General features: G+C 42.0%; 1 protein-coding gene across 23 annotated transcripts in view; it reads right to left on the reverse strand.

The window, feature by feature from the left end:
- Positions 1-22118, reverse strand: part of RAP1GAP (RAP1 GTPase activating protein) — a 572300-nt gene that overhangs the window by 283926 nt on the left and 266256 nt on the right. The gene's annotated exons all lie outside the window — the stretch shown is intronic.

The raw sequence follows: 22118 nt of genomic DNA on the forward strand, positions 1-22118 counted from the left end.
GGCTCAAACAGTACATGGCAAACACTAATGTTTAAGATAAAGCTTTCAAACAAAGTAGTCTAGCGACCTCAAGAGGATGGCCAATGAAATGGCAATCAAAATCAGCAACGAGTCACTTCGTCCCTCAACCACAAGATGTCTCCCTTAATATCATAATGCACGTACAACCTGTTCAGCTGTTACTTTATTTCGCAATGTGTTTTACTATTAACTTCAAAACACCTTCTGTGAGTTGTTTTGTGTGATCTTGCATGAAGAACAAAAACCCAATCAACACCACCACATCATATTGCCCTTAATCCAACGATACTGTCTAAAGGTGTGCCCTTTGAATGATGTAAATTTACAACATCCTTCGGTAAATCCATTGTTTTTAGCATTGTCTTTCCGGAAAATGTGCTTTGCCTCGGTCCTCGACTCCTCGTTATATCCAGTTCCCTGAACATCTGCACCAGAGATCTCCCTGGCTGTTGGTATGGCAGACAATTTCAAAAAGAAAATGTTCAGTATACTGAACAAGATGACTGAGGGTTAGGTTGAAGCTAACAGCAAGATCACTGCTATTTCTGGTTGCATTCTAATTGTAGACATTCTGGAGCATGAATTAGCTACATGTGAATCAAAGATATGGAAATTCCTTTGGAGATGTGCATCTCAGTGTGTTTCCACCCAGGCGTTGTCCTTGGGACCATCGAGATTGTGCTCCAAGATTGACATTCTTTCAAGGCCCAACTGCACACAGTTAGTGTCAGCAAATAAAAAATTCAACTCTTGCCATGATTATAAAATTATTCCAGATAAGACTTTCTAGTGACGAACAATCCTGTTTGCATTTGATCGTTGAGAAAAACAGATTTGACTTTTATATGCCAATAAAGTTGGGATTTTTGGTGATTTGGTTAAACTCTCGTGATCTCAAAATGATGACACTGATCGGTCTGATAAGTGGAACATCTCCTATAATCCTGGAAAATCTCAGTATCATCCTATCGCATGGGAAGGATTGTCACACAATGCCACAAATCCAATTTCCTTGGTCGTCCACTGGAAGAGGTTCAATCTCTTAAATCCCTAAAGCCTTACCATCAGTCATGGCATTTCCTGGGCCTACCACAGAGCAAAGCTGGCCTCCAAAGCCAGCTGTAGATTGAGCATTCTGCATTGATCAAAGTCTTTCTTTGGAAAATCATAGCTACTCACAGTCCACAAGACCTTTGTCCATAGTTCAATAATGCTCTCCGCTATGGCCTGGCACCCCAGCCTCACATCTGTCTCTGCTGGATTCTTTGGAATCAAAAGCTCTCAAACGTATGGGGATCACCTTTGATGAGGCCAAAGCGTCAGGTCAGTTGCTCTCACATCGCAGGCATGTCAGTGGTCTATGTTTTCTACCATCTACTTTCCAATATTGCTCCATATACTATCTCAGTCCTCCGGCCTTTCCTATGTCTACTCAAGGGTGCATGCGTGCTTCCAGTAACCCTCTAATGGTTAAACTTCAGAAATCCAGCCTGACTGCACACCTCACCTCTTTTACTGCAAGCCTCTTCCACTTGTAGAACCATCTTCCAGAGGCTGTTCTGTCTCACTCTTCCCTCCAGGATTTCAAGCAAGCAATGCCCCACCACCTCTTGTCATTCTGAATTCTGGCTCATGATCTTTATTACTCCCATGAACCTTGCTAGATTCAGTGTTTCCTCCACTCCTACCTTTCCTCTTACACTATTCGTTCACTTCCTTGACGTTTGTCCCAATGTCAGATCTGCCTTGCCCTTCCATTAGCCTCGCTCCTGAAAATAAAAAATAAAGTCAAAGTGTAAAAAATAGAAGACTAGAATGACACTCAGTAGAGAGCATACCTCCACCTGGTTGGTCATACCACTCAATGGTGAAGAATCACTTAAAAAATTAAAGAATTCTCATATCCGAATCCATATTCAAATCTTTACCAAAATATAATCGATTCTTCCTTGACACACATACAACCTGTCCAAAAAGGTTCGTCCAAATCCATCCAACACTTTTTGAGATATCCCGCAATGTATCATTTTTTGCCCTATCTCCCAATGGTGAAGAATCACTTAAAAAATTAAATAATTCACATATCCGAATCCATATTCAGATCTTCACCAAAATAGAATCTATTTGTCATTGTCAGGCACCCAACCGGTCCACCAAGTTTCGTCCAAATCCGTCCATAACATTCTGAGATATCCTGCTATGTATCGTTTTTGCCCCTATCTCCCAATAGTGAAGATTCACTTAAAAATTCTAGTAGCCGGATCCGAATCCAGATCTTCACCAAAATAGAATCATTTCGTCCTTGTGACATACGCTACATCTCTGCCAAATTTCGTACGAATCCGTCAGCAACTTTTTGAGATATTTTGTTCACAAACAAACAAACAAAAAGACAGATGAAAAATCACTCATAGAGCGACACTTGGCAAAACAGAACAAAGTGGAATGGCACTCAGTAGAGCATCCGTTTAACCCCAAAAATAGTTGGTGGTTGAATTCAGTTTGCTGATATGTAAATCCCATTCACATTTCAAGTGAATCGGATGAAAATTGAGGATTTCAGAAATTTTTTAAAAAGTGGTTGACCTTTGGCCTACATTGACCTTTTGGCCTATGCTAATCTCAAAAACAGTTATTGGTTGAATTCAGTTAGCCGATATGTAAATCCTCTTCAAATTTCAAGTCAATCGGATGAAAATTGAGGATTTTTGAAATTTGAAATGGATGTTGACCTTTGGCCTATGTTGACCTTTTGACCTTTTGACCCCAAAAATATATAGGATTTTGTCGGACCACGAACTCTAGCATTTGGTCAAGTTTCGTGAGGATCGGTTTAAAATTGTGATCTGTAGGCAAGTATAAGTGAGCGGACAGACAAACACACACACACACACACACACAAACAAACAAGGTGATCAACATGCTTGCAAATTTTTTTTTTTTTTGCCAAGTAACAAAGACAAACCAACCAACCAACATACTTGCCGGAATCTTTTCCGGCAAGTAACAGACAGGGGTAAAAACATAACGTCCATCCACCTTTGGTGGCGGAGGTAAAAATCAGATTTGATAAATTAATACCTCGCTTTATGTCTGGGATGAATTTCCAATATTGAAACAATATAAATCAAGGCAATATTTCTCATAATACTTAATTGAATAAGCAGGGGATAATAATTCCTAATGTCGCGACTTCACGTATTATATTTCACTTACTTCCCAAGATATTACCCTTTTTTGATTAATGACAGTTATATTCAAGTACACATATGCATACATAAATGAAACATGCATTCTGAGTATTGCGCTGCAATACATGTCCCCTACCGGCAGTCTGTCATCCGGAAAACTGTTGGGGCAGCCTGCAAGTATTGCACTGTGTGAATTATATAATTACCAACTCACGGTCTGAGGTAACTCTGCTAAAAATTATCCGATTTGCACCAAATAAAGTTCATGAATGGTTGCACAGACACCTACTTCTCACTAAAAGTGGAAACAGAATGTAAATCGGAGTTAAAACAAGCCCGCAAGGTCGCTCCGTGGAACAGCCTGCACGTATTGCACTGCGTGTGAATTATATAATTACCAACTCACGGTCTGAGGTAACTCGGCTAAAAATTATCCAATTTGCACCAAATAAAGTTCATGAATGGTTGCACAGACACCTACTTCTCACTAAAAGTGGAAACAGAATGTAAATTGGAGTTAAAACAAGGAATATTAACAGCTTTGACTTACCGCACTCCAAATTATAGTCCACACTCCAAATTATAGTCTGGAAAACTGTTGGGAATTACCAAAGTTCAAAGTGCCATTACTTTGTCAAAAATGATCGAAACGTCGTGAAGTTCGAACTTGATCTGTAACTTATCATGAGGAAACCATGTACCAAATTTGAAATCATTAGCATTAAGAGTTTAGAAAAAAAGTCCGGAAAGCTGTTCTTTGCGTGACGGACTGCCAGACGGAGTGCAAACCTATAGTCCCCTCCAGTGTACACCGGTAGGGGACTAATAACAATTATAAGTTGAACATAAATAAAGATAAACCTCTTCTGGAAGCGGTTGAAGTTGGTGGTGCATCTTCTTCTTCCTACTTCATCAATGAACGCCAGGATTTTTATAAATAGTCCGAGGCAACATCAATGGCACTTTAACCAGCATCCATTCAAAGAAAAACACCAAATTTCACTTCTACGGTTACACTTTTACGATGCCTCTTAGCCAATCTATAGTACATTACGTACCGTACATTTACTTATGTGTGACGTAAAGTATAGTAGTTCTTTTGGTGATTTTGCCATCTCCTGGTTTCGTACTTTAGCGATGTATTCTGGCATTTTCATCAATCTTGTAAGTTCTGAAGTCATTCGAGAATAACAGGTAAGGTATGGCTTTTACCTTGGCATAGGTGCGAGTTGAGGCGATGCAAATGAGGTATTAATAGCATGACGAGGTATTTTGCGACTTCAAAAGGGAGACGTAAATCGGGTTATTACTGTATTTATTGAACCTGCGGATTAACATTCCAATGCAGCTCTGCCCTGTCTTATTAGTCACCGAATGAGTAACAACAGGTAACCTAACATCAAAGCTATTTTATTAGTTGCAAGTTTAAGTCCATTTTTGCGGAAATATTTGAAATATTTAAAGAAAACCTCCATCAGTATAATATAGTTTAACTGTCAATTGCCTCTTCGTGTTTGAAGAAGGGCGGTCACCTTAAACATTCAAACCACTTGGTAAATTTATTCGTGGTGCAGAAGTTGCTCCCCAGACAGCAACCACACTCTAGGAAAGCAAGAAATGTAACCTGGAGTCAAGGAACCACCAATAAGACCAAACCATTTACTACCCACAGTCTCGGCAGAAAGTTGTAATATCTTCAGGATGCCAGTGACAACTCACATAGTCTCCATGAGGGACACCAGGGAATCCTTAATGGCCACTAAATAATGTCAGCAGACGGGACACAGATTAAGGTCTATCCACTGAATGGCACATACCATATGAGTATATCAATATGAGGCACATACACATATGGCACATACCATATGAGCACATACAGTATATCAATATGAGGCACATACACATATGGCACATACCATATGAGCACATACAGTATATCAATATGAGGCACATACACATATGAGCACATACACTATATCAATATGAGGCACATACACATATTAGCACATACAGCATATCAATATGAGGCACATACACATATGAGCACATACAGCATATCAATATGAGGCACATACACATATGAGCACATACAGTATATCAATATGAGGCACATACACATATTAGCACATACAGCATATCAATATGAGGCACATACACATATGAGCACATACAGCATATCAATATGAGGCACATACACATATGAGCACATACAGTATATCAATATGAGGAACATACACATATGAGCACATACAGTATATCAATATGAGGCACATACACATATGAGCACATACAGTATATCAATATGAGGCACATACACATATGAGCACATACAGCATATCAATATGAGGCACAATGGCACATACACATATGAGCACATACAGTATATCAATATGAGGGACATACACATATGAGCACATACAGCATATCAATATGAGGCACATACATATATGAGCACATACAGTATATCAATATGAGGCACATACACATATGAGCACATACAGTCTATCAATATGAGGGACATACACATATGAGCACATACAGCATATCGATATGAGGCACATACATATATGAGCACATACAGCATATCAATATGAGGCACATACACATATGAGCACATACAGTATATCAATATGAGGAACATACACATATGAGCACATACAGCATATCAATATGACGCACATACACATATAGCACATATCATATGAGCACATACCATATGAGTATATCAATATGAGGCACATACACATATGGCACATACCATATGAGTATATCAATATGAGGCACATACACATATGGCACATACCATATGAGTACATCAATATGAGGCACATACACATATGGCACATACCATATGAGTATATCAATATGAGGAACATACACATATGGCACATACCATATGAGTATACCAATATGAGGCACATACACATATGGCACATACCATATGAGTATATCAATATGAGGCACATACACATATGGCACGTACCATATGAGTATATCAATATGAGGCACATACACATATGGCACATACCATATGAGCACATACAGTATATCAATATGAGGCACATACACATATGGCACATACCATGAGTATATCAACATGAGCCACATACACATATGGCACATACCATATGAGTATATCAATATGAGGCACATACACATATGGCACATACCATATGAGTATATCAATATGAGGCACATACACATATGGCACATACCATATGAGCATATATAGTATATCAATATGAGGCACATACACATATGGCACATACCATATGAGTATATCAATATGAGGCACATACACATATGGCACATACCATATGAGTATATCAATATGAGGCACATACACATATGGCACATACCATATGAGTATATCAATATGAGGCACATACACATATGGCACATACCATATGAGTATATCAATATGAGGCACATACACATATGGCACATACCATATGAGTATATCAATATGAGGCACATACACATATGGCACATACCATATGAGTATATCAATATGAGGCACATACACATATGGCACATACCATATGAGTATATCAATATGAGGCACATACACATATGGCACATACCATATGAGTATATCAATATGAGGCACATACACATATGGCACATACCATATGAGTATATCAATATGAGGCACATACACATATGGCACATACCATATGAGTATATCAATATGAGGCACATACACATATGGCACATACCATATGAGTATATCAATATGAGGCACATACACATATGGCACATACCATATGAGTATATCAATATGAGGCACATACACATATGGCACATACCATATGAGCACATGCAGTATATCAATGTGAAACACCAGGGTGACAGTTTATGACTGGGTTGAGGTTTCACCCCAGGGTAGACAGCTCAGACGCGAGTAGGTACACCGCCATACTACATATGCACCATACTACATATGCAAGCCCATAGAAGTTTAACGATATCTCAGATGTCAGGGTCCTCACAGGTTATAGCGTAATGTATGAGCTAAAACAGTTCCCTCAACACTCAAACAACTCAAATTTGGGATCGGAATACCCTAATACTAACAGCGAAATAACTTGGAATGAAAGTGCGGAAATAAGCAACTACTAAAGGATACAACAACAACAACAACAGCAACATCAACAACAACATGCATTTTAAGGCCATTTTCCATGCTGGAGCGGGGGTTAGCCTTGCGGTCCCCATGACAATCTTCTCCATTTTGCCCTATTTTCTGCATCTCCCCTTGTTAACCCCCTTGCTCGCATTTCAACTTTGACCGTCTTTAGCCAAGTCTTTCTCGGTCTTCCCCGTCCTCTACTTCCTTCTACATTCATTTCCATCATCTACGAGTGCCCGACTGCAAAGCCGCAATGATCCGGCGAAGCCAAAGCCTCTTGCTACTATTTTACCCATCACTATGGCATCAGTAGGTTAGGTAGTTGGTAGTAGGTTGGTGTAGTAGGTACCATAACCTAGTTCAAAATGACACCATTTGCATTCTGGATGAGATTAAAATTTATAAAATTTCCTTCTTGATTAATTCGGTGAATTCCGTCAGAACTTCGGATATTTCCGGCCGTGAAAAACTATCCCCTAAGGCCGCGATATTTCTAAAAAATAATTCTTCGTCAATTTTAGAATATTTGACGCCGTTTTCAGCGTCCGAAATGTGGTAAAAAGCTTTTTTCAAATGTTTTTTCAAATGCTCGAATGTCATTGGTTCCGGTAATTGGTGACGATTTTCGTTGAAGATAACCAGGGCCCATGCGGGCCCGGGGAACGAGGTTGGTCTTAAAGTATTTTAATTACAAATTAGAGGTGCATAAGATTGTGAATCAAAAAAAGACGGGTGAAACAAATTCCTATTGAACTTTTTTCAATTTGTTATGCATACTTCCGCATCCGCAAGATGGCGGCCTCCATGGAGTGATTTGGTGCGTCAAAGCTTGGAATTCTCAAAGGATCCAGCAAAATCTGGTTTTTCAACATAATACGTACGCTTTCATTCACAACACCGGCTTCGCCGGCTACTAGTCGTACCCGACTGCAAAGCCGCAATGAGCCGGCGAAGCCAAAGCCTCTTGCTACTATTTTACCCATCACTATGGCATCAGTAGGTTATTTGTTGGTAGTATGTAGGTGTAGTAGGTACCGTACCTAGTTCAAAATGACACCATTTGCATTCTGGATGAGATTAAAATTTATAAAATTTCCTTCTTGATTAATTCGGTGAATTCCGTCTCAACTTCGGATATTTCCGGCCGTGAAAAACTATCCCCTACGGCCGCGAGATTTCTAAAAAAATTATTCTTCGTCAATTTTAGAATATTTGACGCCGTTTTCAGCATCCGAAATGTGGTAAAAAGCTTTTTTGAAATGTTTTTTCAAATGCTCGAATCTCATTGGTTCCGGTAATTGGTGACGATTTTCGTTGAAGATAACCAGGGCCCATGTGGGCCCGGGGAACGAGGTTGGTCTTAAAGTATTTTAATTACAAATTAGAGGTGCATAAGATTGTGAATCAAACAAAGATGGGTGAAACAAACTCCTATTGAACTTTTTTCAATTTGTTATGCATACTTCCGCATCCGCAAGATGGCGGCCTCCATGGAGTGATTTGGTGCATCAAAGCTTGGAATTCTCAAAGGATCCAGCAAAATCTGGTTTTTCAACATAATACGTACGCTTTCATTCACAACACCGGCTTCGCCGGCTACTAGTAGTACCCGACTGCAAAGCCGCAATGAGCCGGCGAAGCCAAAGCCTCTTGCTACTATTTTACCCATCACTATGGCATCAGTAGGTTAGGTAGTTGGTAGTAGGTTGGTGTAGTAGGTACCGTACCCAGTGCCGTATATTAACAGAGTCTGGCCAGCCTTTGATCTGCTCAACTACCGCCGTTATTGGTCGAGCCCGCGTCATGTGGTTTACAGGCGCCATTTTGCATACCACCTCAGCCGAGCAGCTTTCCCGCTGCACCCATGCCGTGCCATTGCTTCGTATCGTTGCATAATTCATTTGAGTAATATTTCAATAAAATCAACCAATATGGTGTGTTGTGCCGCTTGGGGATGTTCTGTTAGACCAGGACAAGGTCGTATAATGCACAGATTTCCTCGAGACAAGGAACGAAGTGCTATTTGGGTGGTTAAAATACGCCGAGTTGGATGGAATCCATCACCTTACTCATATTTATGTTCGGTAAGTGAAATCGCTTTATATATATTGGTTTCAAATCAAAAGTGACATGACACGTGTGTATTAGGTCTCTGGTGAGCTTAACATGTATTTAGTCAACCATATATATATATATATATTATACATATTCCCTGTAACATTTTTCGTGTACATATGCAGTGTATAGGGTATATATATATAAGGGATTATGTATAATAACTTGAAAATCAGGTATTATACATAATCCCTTATTATACATACACCCTGTAACAGTGTAACATGCACTGTTTATACATGCTTATATATCAGGAAATACTTGTTTATGACGCAATATTTGTCACTGTTTGTGTCAGTTTCCTGAGTAAAGAGTTCTTTGAAAACGTAACATTTTTTGGGGGGAAAATAATACTGTTTCCAAATATTATATTGCCAAAAAAAGCAGTTAATTTGGATTGTTTCAATAGATAGGACTCTGCACAACTTTGTGGGTGTCGGTTGATATGGAGCCCCAATTCAATCTGAACAGCCTGCACTCCCGTACGGCAGTATTTGTATTATTTATTAATGGAAGAAGTGTGTATATGCTATAAACATGAACTGTTTTTCTTGATTGATAAAGAATAACCTCATGACCATATGAATTGTTTCTTCCAGGACCATTTTGATGAATCTCAATACGAGAAGAATCGACTTGATGGCAAGAAAAAGTTGAAAATGAACGCTGTGCCTTCCATCTTTGCATTCACTTCTGCTGCAAAGAAGGGAAAGGCTTCTCGTAAGTCACCCCGGAAGAGAGGTGGTCCGGCTACAAAAAGTCCACGCGTGGATCACACGTACACAAAGAGCCAGTCATCCTGCAGTACTGCTGAAGGTCAAACATATACACCATAATTTATATTATTAACTATAAATTATTGTGTTACGATTGTTCTGATATTTATTTTGGCCATATGTTTCTTGAATTGTTCAGAACATGAAGAATTGGCAGATAATGCTACAAGTGAGTGTAACACGGTTGAAGAGGACAACGTTGAGAGCAGTACTGTCGAAAATTCCGCCACTGATCACCGGCTAATTATTAAGACACTGGAAAGCCGCACCGCTGAACTTCAGAGAAAACTTGCTTCTGCACAACGAGCAAAACGATTTCTTCAAGAATAACAAATAAACAATGTACCTCTGAGTCTGTTTACTTTTTTTATTGCTGATTATGGTGCGAGTCAAGTTATAACAACATTTGTGAACCCAAGCTAATGAATAAAATAATAGACATTGTACTTTCGTAGCATTATGGGAATATTGTATGTTACGTTTCCAGATACAAACAACAACATGCATTTTAAGGCCATTTTCCCTGCTAGAGCGGGGGTTAGCCTTGCGGTCCTCATGACAATCTTCTCCATCTTGCCCTATTTTCTGCATCTCTTTGCATTCATCTCATTCGTTGCATTCTTTGCATGCATTCTTTGCATTCATCTCATCTCTCTGCATTTTCCAGATAATAGATGAAAACTAGTATACAAGCTCCATTTTATCAAATTACAATTTCATGCCAAGAGAAATAAAATTTATCAGTATGCTGTATGCAGCTGACAATAAATCGTGTGCCGTGACAGGCAAACAATTCGTGTGAATAAATGACGCCGCTTGCAGATTTTATTATTCCAATAACAAACAACACGTCACTTTAACTTGAATTAGTTATTCCTCATTAAATCTGCGACCAAACAGTGATAACATCGATTCCCTCGTCACAGAACTACAGGATTGCCACAGCTGACATACATCTTGCAGTGCCAGCGCGTGAAGTTAGGTATGCAATATGGCGCCAGTATGTCAGTTGGCCAGACTCTCAATATACACGGCACTGACCGTACCTAGTTCAAAATGACACCATTTGCATTCTGGATGAGATTAAAATTTATAAAATTTCCTTGATTAATTCGGTGAATTCCGTCTCAACTTCGGATATTTCCGGCCGTGAAAAACTACTCCCTACGGCCGCGAGATTTCTAAAAAATAATTCTTCGTCAATTTTAGAATATTTGACGCCGTTTTCAGCGTCCGAAACGCGGTAAAAAGCTTTTTTGAAATATTTTTTCAAATGCTCGAATCTCATTGGTTCCGGTGTTTGGTGACGATTGTCATTGAAGATAACCAGGGCCCGGGGAACGAGATTGGTCTTAAAGTATTTTAATTACAAATTAGAGGTGCATAAGATTGTGAATCAAACAACGACAGGTGAAAGAAACTCCTATTGAACGTTTTCAATTTGTTATTTACTCGAACTCGAATTGATGCAACATGAACGTCAGATGTGAACTTTTCTCAGGAATGATTGGCCTTTATGCACCCACACCTTCAACATGTCCACCTCCCCTTTCAACACAAAGCTCACAGCGGCAGAGCATGCCCTGAACTGCTGGTTTCACCATAGCCGGGTCATTGCGCAAAGCATCCACTTCATGTCGAATACGGCCCTGCAATTCGTCAAGATCACAGGGAGGAGTTACGAACACCTTGTTCTTTAAATGTCCTCAAAGGAAATAATCACATGGTGTGAGGTCAGGTGATCTTGGCGGCCATTCCACTGCATGGTTGAGGGCAATGACTCGGTCTCAAAAGAGTTCCCTCAGTCGATCTCGGACAGCGATAAAACGATGTGCTGGGGCGCCGTTTTGGGCCCACCAGAGATATCTGAAGACACCACGAACCTGTCGCTCAAAGTTCTCCTCCAGCTGCGGTAAAACTTCATCATTGATCAACTGCAGATACCTGTTACCATTGACATTCCTTTGAAAGAAAAATGGTCCGATCACCTGACCACTTCCACAAAGTCCCAACCAAACAGTCCACTTTTGTCGATTCATGTTGGTGTCAAAATTAAATTCCGGGGGTTGTCCTGTCGGTGCATATTCAAGAACATTATGGGTATTGACCTTGCCATCCATGACGAAAGCAGCTTCGTCGCCGATAACGAGATACCGCAGGAAATTGACATCTGATTCGCAACGTGCTACCAACCATCTGGCAAGCAACAGCCTCCTGGCAAAATCCCCTGGCATAAGTTGATGCCGGATGTGAATCCGATATGGATGTTGGTGGAGGTCCAGTCTTGTGATTCGGTTGAATGTTGCCGAAGGCAATCCCGTCCCATTTCGTCTTGCACTGGTATCCCTCGGATGCTCCAAAATTGGCTGCCTTACTGCTGCAATGTTCATTTCCGATCGCCCAGTGCGCCTCCTACCAGAATTCTCCTTGTTGCGGTTGAGGCTAGTGCCATGCTCTTGGTATTTTCTAACACTCGCCCAGATGATTTTGGCTGCTGGAGGCTCCCGTCCTGGGAAAAGTTCCCTGAACGCATCACGAGTTCGCTGCAAACTTCCAGTTTGGTGAAAGGTTGTAACCACGAAGGTCTGCTGTTCAGTCATAAGTTGAACCATCATTTCAATGACTCAGACTGTCTCTAAACCCATACACTGTAGGCCCATCTTAAATACCCATCTTAAACAAAGGATGACGCAACCGACGATTACCAGACCAGCTTAACAATTTTACATAATCAACTTGGCAGTCGACAAGTAATGCGTCCATTTAAAACTGTCTTGCACCGATTAGCCAAACTTGTAAAAATGCGATTTGAACTTGTCATTTTCAATGAACACGTACTCGGTCATGTGTAACAGCAATGATGCATGAAAGGCATCAATGGAAAGCTGAGGATCTCCTCATAATTGGTAAACCACATGTAAATTGTCAAACTAAATAACCTTTGCATATTAACCCCTTGAATTCGGATTACCTTTTTTTGATACGCTCTGTATTGAACCCCCTAACTTGAGTAGGAAGCAAGGCACAGATTGAGTCTCACCCCAGCAATTGCTGCACAATCCGTTAGCAACAAGTGACGCCTGCCACACGGACACATTGTCTCTGCCCTGCTCAACAACAATTAGGAGGTTTGCAGTCAGGAATATTAAATTTAACTCAGGAAGCACACGAACCAGATGACATAACGCTGACATCATGTGCATAAATTATACCAACACATCACCTCCAAACTGCGAGGCATCCACGTGGTACTCAAGTCTTTGCAGACTGAGATTAAAGCTCCATGGTCACAAATAGACAAAAGCAGAGATGCCATATTTGTTTTAACACAAAAGCCTTAAAAAAACACTGAAAACCCTTTTTCTCCGAAACGGCTAAACAGATCGAAGCAATACTTTAAATGCATGATCGCATACCGATGACTAACAAAAGGGTCCATGACAATGACGTCATAGGTCACATGGTTTGGCGGCAATGATTTTTTAAAGAATAAAACTTTAAAAATCCACTCCTCCAGAACGGCTGAGCAGATAGAACGGAAGCTTCACACATATGTTCCCCATGCCTTGCGTATTCCAGGCTATCCTTGAATAATTCATACGTCACATCGTTTGGTGGCCATGTTGGATTAAACGAAAATCTTTCAACAATTATATCTCTTGAACCACTTAATTGATCGATGTGAAACCTCAAAGTAATGTATTAGTCATAAAGTGGAACGCGTGTTTAAAATTTCAAGATGATTGGTCTCAAGGTCTGGCAGCCAGATGTTATTGTTTGAAGAAGAATAAACTACTATATTATCTTCTCCAGCCATGTGAGTTTTCAACATACGTATTTATTAATTATGTACTGTATGAAGTCAGTGGCATCCTGTCTGTTAATTACGTACGTCTATTAATTATGTACAAGTGGCATGTACCTTTCGACACTTTGGACTGCTGAGACCCATTGGGCCTTTGAATAACCTTTAAGACCCCTCAACACCCCTGTCTGTGTTTGACGAGCATATGTATGTATATATATATATGTGTATGTGTGTGTGTGTGTATATATATATATATATATATATATATATATATATATATATATATATATATATATATATATATATAATTATATATACATACATATATATATATAATTACAGACTTGGCATTTAATATGGAATTTTTTTTTTTTCTTGACTTGGGTTTACTTTCTTAACTCAGTATAGCAATCTGGTGAGTTTGTCACTATTGCTATTGTCACTGCATGGCAAGCGATTCCTGTCCAAACCTTGGCAAATCTCGTGAATAGCATGCCTCAACGTGTACGTGCTCTCCTGAATGCTCGTGGGGGTTACACGAAGTACTGAACTGTAATTTTACTGTCCGTAATCCCAGTCGTAATTGAACTTTGTTTTTGTTAAAATAATTTTTGGCTAATGTGCAAAATAAAGAGATACTTCAGGAAAACGTACAGAAGTTTAACACAGTACTGTCCATGAATTGAGATCGATATCAGTTTACATCACTTTCAAGGATCAATTTATTTGTTTTGAAATGTCAAATGTGGTTTTTGTTTCTTTTAAAGGTCACATTAACAAAATCTAGAATAATTTCAACATAATTCCAATGAACTTTTGGTTCTAAGACATCTTGAAAAGTAAGTTCACCCCCACAAAAAAAATATTCCATATTAAATGCCAAGTCTGTATAATACAATACCGAATTCAGTTTTACAAAGAGGATGTCATGTGTCAGGCGTGTCTGATGAAAGTGGGGTTGGACAAAATAATGCACAAAAACACGCCACAAATACACCTCACAACACGTCCTGGTGAGGGTCTGCAATCTCTGATTGTTATTTCTTGTTTGCTTTTTATATCGGAGCAATAACAGGCATTGTAAGGCCATTTTCCATGCAAGAGTGGGGGTTAGCCTTGCGGTCCCCATGACAATCTTCTCCATTTTGCCCTATTTTCTGCATCTCCCCTTGTTAACCACCTTGCCCGCATTTCTTCTTTGACCATCTTTAGCCAAGTCTTTCTCGGTCTTCCCGGGCCTCTACTTCCTTCTACATTCATTTCCATCACTCTTCTCAACCAGTCACTTTCATCCTTCCTCAACACATGACCAAACCATCTCAAACTGTTTCTCTTCACAGCATCTATCACAGGCTCTATTCCCATCATCTTTCGCAATTCATTATTTGTCTTCCTCTCTCTCAACGATACTCCACACATCCACCGAACCATTCGCATTTCCACCCTTTCCAGCCTTCGTTGCTGCTCTACGTTCATTACCCATGTCTCGCTCCCATAAATCATAACACTTCTCACAGATGCAGCATACACCTTTCCCTTCAGCTTCAACGACACTCCCCTCCTCGTCAGCACGCCACTCAGTTCCCGAAACTTCTTCCATGCACATCTCACTCCAGCAAGCACATCTCACTCCAGCAACCATTGTGGAGTCTGATCCACCTTCTCCATTCAGCATGTCTCCTCGGTAACAAAATGGTTTAACACCTTCCAGCTTCACGCCGTCTCCAAGATCCAACTCAACATTTCCTCCATCTGCAGCTCCCTCTGTGCACACCTTACACTTGAATGTAGCTGCCACACTGGTTAATGACCCTCTCAAACCACTACATTTTTGATGAACCCCCTCAGCGCACATTGGACATTGAATGGAATTCACTCTGACACCCTTCCTGCACACAGCACACGGCCACTTCCCAGTTCTTTCCACCTCACCACATGCTTTACCACTTGCCATCACCTTGTTTTTCTGATAATCACCTTCAGACCTTTTGTCTCCATACATTGCTTCCACTTGCTCATCTTCTCCTTCAGTCCATCCATGCTTTCTGCAATCAACACCAGATCATCTGCATACAACAACTCCCACGGTAAACCCTCCTTTACGTTCCGAGCCAGCACCTCCATCACAGCTACAAATAGTAGTGGACTTAGTATCGACCCCTGATGCACTCCCACCTTCACCTCAAACTCACCACTGTTCCCGTCCTTCGTCCTTACGGCTGTGTGCGCTCTTTTGTACATTGCCATCACTACTCTGATCAACCATTCCTCCACTCCTAACTTCCTCAATGCCCATGTCACGACTTCACATGGAACCCTATCGAATGCTTTCTCCAGATCAACAAACCCAAGAAACATCTTCTTCCTCTTCTCCATGTACTTCTCCTGCAACTGCCTCACAATAAAAAGTGCGTCTGTCGTTCCTCTTCCTGGCATAAATCCAAACTGCATTTCGTCAATCTTCACTTTCTTCCTTATCCTCCTCTCCAACACCCTTTCCAATACCTTCATTCCATGCTCCAATCACTTTATCGCTCAGTACGAGCCACACTCCAGAGGGTCACCTTTCCCCTTGTATAGAGGGACGAGGGTACTCAGTTCCCAATCCACTGGAATGCGGCCTTCTTTCACCACCAGATTGCAGATCTCTGTCATTCTCTTCACACCCCAATTTCCCGCTGCCTTCAACATATCTCCCACAACTCCCGTCGGCCCTCCCGCTTTTCTACTCTTCATTGCTTTTATCGCTTCCTCAACTTCCTTCTCGGTTATCTTCTCTGCCGGTCCTAAAACTGGGTTACTCTCTATGTTGCCATCCCATTCATTCTCTGCATTCAACAGTATGTCCATATATCTCTTCCATCTTCCTTTAATTCCATCTGGGTCCACAACGATTTGTCCCACTTCATCCTTCAAGCAACTCACCCCCATCACTTTGCAATCCTATCGCTATCTGCTTTGCAATCCTGAATACCGCTCTATGACCCTCTTCCGAATCAAAGCTTTCTCCGAACATTTTCCTTCATGCTTCCTGCGCATTTGCTACCTCTTTCTTTGCAGCCTTCTTAGCTGCCTTATAACTTTCATGCTCTGCCTTTTCTGCCCCCGTACCCTTCGCCCTCTGCCACTCCTTGAACTTCTTCCTCTTCGCGTCAATCTTCTTTCCAACTTCATCATCCCACCACCATGTTTCCGAGTGCCTCAGTGGTCCTTTTGTCCGTCCACATACCTCACCAACGGCTCCCAACAGACTATCTTTCATTGACATGTAACCACTTTCAAGCTCAACCACATCATCCTCGACCACACTCAGCCTCTCTTTTAATGCCTCCCTCGCTGTCACCTCTTTCAACCTCCACACCTTCATTCTCGGTTGGTACTTCACCCGCCGAGCTCTCCTCGCACCTTTCACCCTTATGTCGCAGACAACCAAGTGGTGCTGTGAAACAGCCTCCTCCCCCGGGATCACCTTTGTGTCCCGGAGGTGCCCCCTATCTCGCCTACGCACCATCAGGAAGTCAACGGTTGTCGTCGACCCACCTGACGTGTATGTAACAAGCTTATTATCCTCTTTCTGGAACTGAGTATTACAAATCAACAAATCAGCTCCATCAGCAAACTCCAAAATCCTTTCACCATCCCCATTCCTCACACCATATCCGAAACCCCCATGAACTCCCTTAAAACCGGCCATACGCCTTCCCACATGTCCATTTAGGTCTACTCCTACCACAACAACATCCTCATCTTTCACGTTTTCCATCAGCTTCTCTATTGCACACCAGAACTTGTCCTTCTCTTCATTACTCCGATCAACCTGCGGAGCATATCCCGAGATGACGTTCACCAAGAGCTTTCCAATCATCATTTTCACCATCATCAACCTTTCACTCACTCTTGTGTTACGGATTCGTCACTTCCGTTGTTGTGGTTTTCATCCACTGCAAACATTTCTGATTCCATGTATTATTATTGTTGTCATTTAAAGGAAAGAGATATTTCTATTTTCAAAAGTTAAAAGTTAATGTTTTAAATAAAACCGGAACAGGACGACGAAGAGGAAGAAGAGGGAAAGACGGGAGCGGGTGAGTCGGACAAGAAAGCCGAGCTGCTCCGAGTTCTGAAGCGAACGTTGTCGAACGCGAGTCACTAGCGAACTTTCGGGTTTCCTGGGAAAAGGATTCCTGCGACAGAGTTGTCATCGCTGTGACCGATCAACCTGCGTGTCAGGTTTTTGACGGTGGATTCCGGAGAGGATTATCGTCGGGCCGTTACGTGTCGAGAACGGGCCGTCGGCCATTTTGACTGGCGCGCTTTGCGCATCGAGCAAGGTTTTCCTTTGCTTCCCTTCGACCATTTTCACCGCATTCAGACATGGATCTGGTGTGTGTGTGTGTGTGACGTGGCTTTTGATGGAAAGTCTGCGTGTCGCCGACTGTGAGCTGTGGAACGTCCATACCCGAGGGTGTGATCTCTCAGTCGCCTGGAGGGCGCCTTTGGATTTCCCAGTCGCGTTGAGGGCGCCTTTGCCCCGCTTTGGCAGCGGGACTGTTCTTGCCATACGAACGGGATTCTGGTCTCGATTGGACATCGTTCTGGCGATCGCTGGAGCGAATAAACTTTGTCTTGAAGCCGGGAATAAGAGACATTGGGGATGTTCTTGTTTCACTCACTTGGAGCAAAGTGAGTTATATATTACAAAACTGATGGTACCATCATAGGACATATTGATTGTACTTTTGAATACTATTATTGTTGTACTGTTATTCTTGTGTGATCTTAATGTAATATTTGTTTGTGAGTAACAATTGGGGTGGCTTCTCCATTGATCTTTGGCATACAGAATAACACATTTTTCTGCCATGACTCCTCTCGGGGCTCGGAGGTACACCGTGACCAGGGGGTCGGGGAGGAGCACGTAACAGAAATTGGGGGCTCGTCTGAGAAATTGGGAACTCGTCCAGAATTGGCCGAAATTGAAATTGGGGTCCTCCTCCGGGATTAATTTCCCTAACATGCGTCTGGGATGGAATTCCCTAACATTCCCCAAATTCCCAAATTTGGAATTTTTCGAACATTCCCAAATTTTTCAAAAAAATTGGAAAGAATTTTGTGTGAAGGTTAACAGGTGGTAACTGATAGTCACCATGGTGTTTGACGCAGAACAGTTTGCGGCGTCCCCTAATGAAGCACAGTTCCAAGCGTTAAAAAGATCGGAACTCTTGATATTGGCCAGACATTTTAACTTGGAGGTCCGAGTTAATATGAAGAAAGCAGAGATGCAGACATTGGTGGTAGAATTTCTGGTGGGACAAGGAACATGGACAGAGGTAGCCTTGGATTGGTTACCCGAGGAAAAAGAAAATGTGGAGCTCCGGAAAATGGAGATGCAACTGCAGAGCCAGGAAAGGTTAAAAGCAGAGGAAAGGAGAGCTGCAAGGGAACTCGAGGAAAGAAGAGTAGAAAAGGAACGAGAACTCAAGGAAAGAAGAGTAGAACAGTAACGAGAACGCGAGGAGAGAAGAACCGAGGAAAGGAGAGCTGAAGAAGAAAGAAGAGCAAAGGAAAGAGCAGAGGAAAGGAGAGCTGAAAGAGAGTTAAAGGAACGTGACATGGAGTATCAGAAGGAAGTTAAACTCAAGGAGCTGGAATTAATGGGAGAACGGAGGGAAGTCGTATCCATGCCGGCTAGTTCGACAACTAGTCAGAACACCTGGGATGTGGGTGGGCATGTGAGGTTGGTTCCACCCTTCAATGAAAAGGAGGTAGCCAAGTTTTTTTTACACTTTGAGAAAGTGGCTCAAATGCTAAAATGGCCTGTGGGGTCCTGGACTATGTTAGTGCAAAGCGTTCTGGTGGGTAAAGCTCAAGATATATTTTCGGCTTTATCGATTGACCAATGTGCAGATTATGAGAAAGTGAAGAAAGCCATTCTCAAAGCCTATGAATTGGACCCTGAAGCTTACCGGCAAAAAATCCGGAATGCCAGGAAGAGGGAGAGTGAGACCTATGTGGAGTTTGCCAGAATGAAGGAAACCATGTTTGATCGGTAGTGTGATTCGAAAGGGATTGGGAAAGACTTCAAACTGTTGCGACAATTGACCTTGGTGGAGGAATTCAAACAGTGTGTCCACGCGGACATTAAAGTACATCTGGAGGAAAAGAAGGTACCAGAGTTGTATGAGGCAGCAACCGTGGCAGATGACTATGCCTTGACACACAGGATGGGGTTCCACAAACCTAACTTCCTGCTTAGAGTTTGCCAGGGGAGTTATGGTAAATCCGGTGCGGAGAACAAATATTCATGGAGGCGGCCTAGAGATGACTATGGGGACAAATCTGATACCGCCACTTTTCGGGATCAGAAGACTACAGTTCCAAGACAGACTTATCTTCCGGGGGGCTCGAGGCAGACCACAAGTTTTTCCGCCGGGCCTACTTGCGCTTTTTGCAAGAAACCTGGACATTTGATGTCCCAATGTTACGCCCTGAAAAGGAAAAATCAGGAGCGGAGTCAGACTAGTACAACTCCGAATGCATTGGCAAATGCGAGAAATCGTCCTTGGAGGAGAGTGCCTTGTGAAGGTTCCCATGCCAAAGTTACGGCATCACAGAACGACCTTGTTAAAGAGGGTTACAAACCTTTTATTTCAGAGGGGTTTGTGTCACTGGATGGAGACTTGACTAACCAGAGACCTGTTAGGGTATTGAGGGACACAGGAGCACATCAATCTTTGATGCTTGAGGGCATTTTGCCATTGTCAGAGAAGACGGCAACTGGTGTTAGTGTTCTTTTACAGGGAGTTGGTGGCTATGTTAAAGCTCCACTTCATGTCATCCATTTGAAGTCTGATTTGGTGTCAGGACCGGTCACCGTAGGTTTACAAGCCACTCTTCCTGTAGAGGGAATCTCTTTTGTTATCGGGAATGATTTGGCCGGTGGTCAAGTTTCTGGTAACCCGATGTTCGTTGAAAACCCTAGTATGGAAAATAACACTGCGCAGTTAGAGCAGGAGATTCCGGGTATCTTTCCATCCTGTACCGCGACTCGTGCTATGGGTAGGAAGCGCTCTGAAGAGAAGAGGAAGGTACTGACGTCACACTTTGCGCAGACACTTCTTGTCAAGTACCCTGAAACTAAGTGTCAGCACCCACAAGTCAGGGATGGCGGCAATGTTGGCAAGCTCTTTGTAGGTGGACTGGACTTCAACACAAGGGAAGATGTTCTGGACTCTGTCTTCGGCAAATATGGACCACTCTTGGAAGTGTTGCTGATAAAAGACAGGGAGACACAAAAGTCGAGAGGGTTTGGCTTTGTCACGTTTGAAAACACAAAGGACGCCAATGATGCAGAAAAGGATTTGAATGGCAAGGATTTGGATGGTCGGACCATAACAGTGGAGAAGGCAGGCCATGGGCGTCAAAGGGGCTACAGAGGAGGAAAACGTGGAGGTAGTTTCAGGGGTGGCTATCGCTCCCGGGGTAGGAGTAGTAGTTTTGGTGGCGGTCGCAGGCGAGATTACTATGGAGGCTCCCAGAGTTACGGCAGCTCCCGAAGGGACGATTATCAGGGTAGTGGCCAAGAAGGAGACCGCTATTCACATGACTACAGCGACAAGCGCTCCAACCGTGATTATTATGAAAGTTAGGAAGAGTTTGAAGCACTGGATTCTGCGGCACAGCCGAGCCAAGATTCCGACACGGATTAACGGTGAACTCCACGTTCCTAAAGGCGTCCATGTAGTGAATACTTCCAGGTCTCACCACCCAACCACCATGAAACCTGGCTCTCAGCTCGGCCTCCTTCAAAAAGTGCTATAGATTTGCTTTGTTTTGGATTTTTGGTAACAATTCCTTAACCTTCATTCAAAAAATGAAAAATAAAAATCAGAGGTTGATGAGATGGAGTTTGGCTTTGCAGGAGTTCAACTTGGAAATTGAGCATGTAAAGGGCAGGGACAATGTCGTTGCTGATGCTTTGTCCAGATTGAACTAACTTTGGAAATTTCTGTAGGCTGTTTGGAAGTTTTGTTGCTTGATTTTTGGGAAATATTAATTATTGTTGCTCACGTGAA

This window comes from Myxine glutinosa, chromosome 6 (assembly GCF_964187855.1).
Source record: "Myxine glutinosa chromosome 6, kmMyxGlut1.1, whole genome shotgun sequence".
Taxonomy (NCBI): domain Eukaryota; kingdom Metazoa; phylum Chordata; class Myxini; order Myxiniformes; family Myxinidae; genus Myxine; species Myxine glutinosa.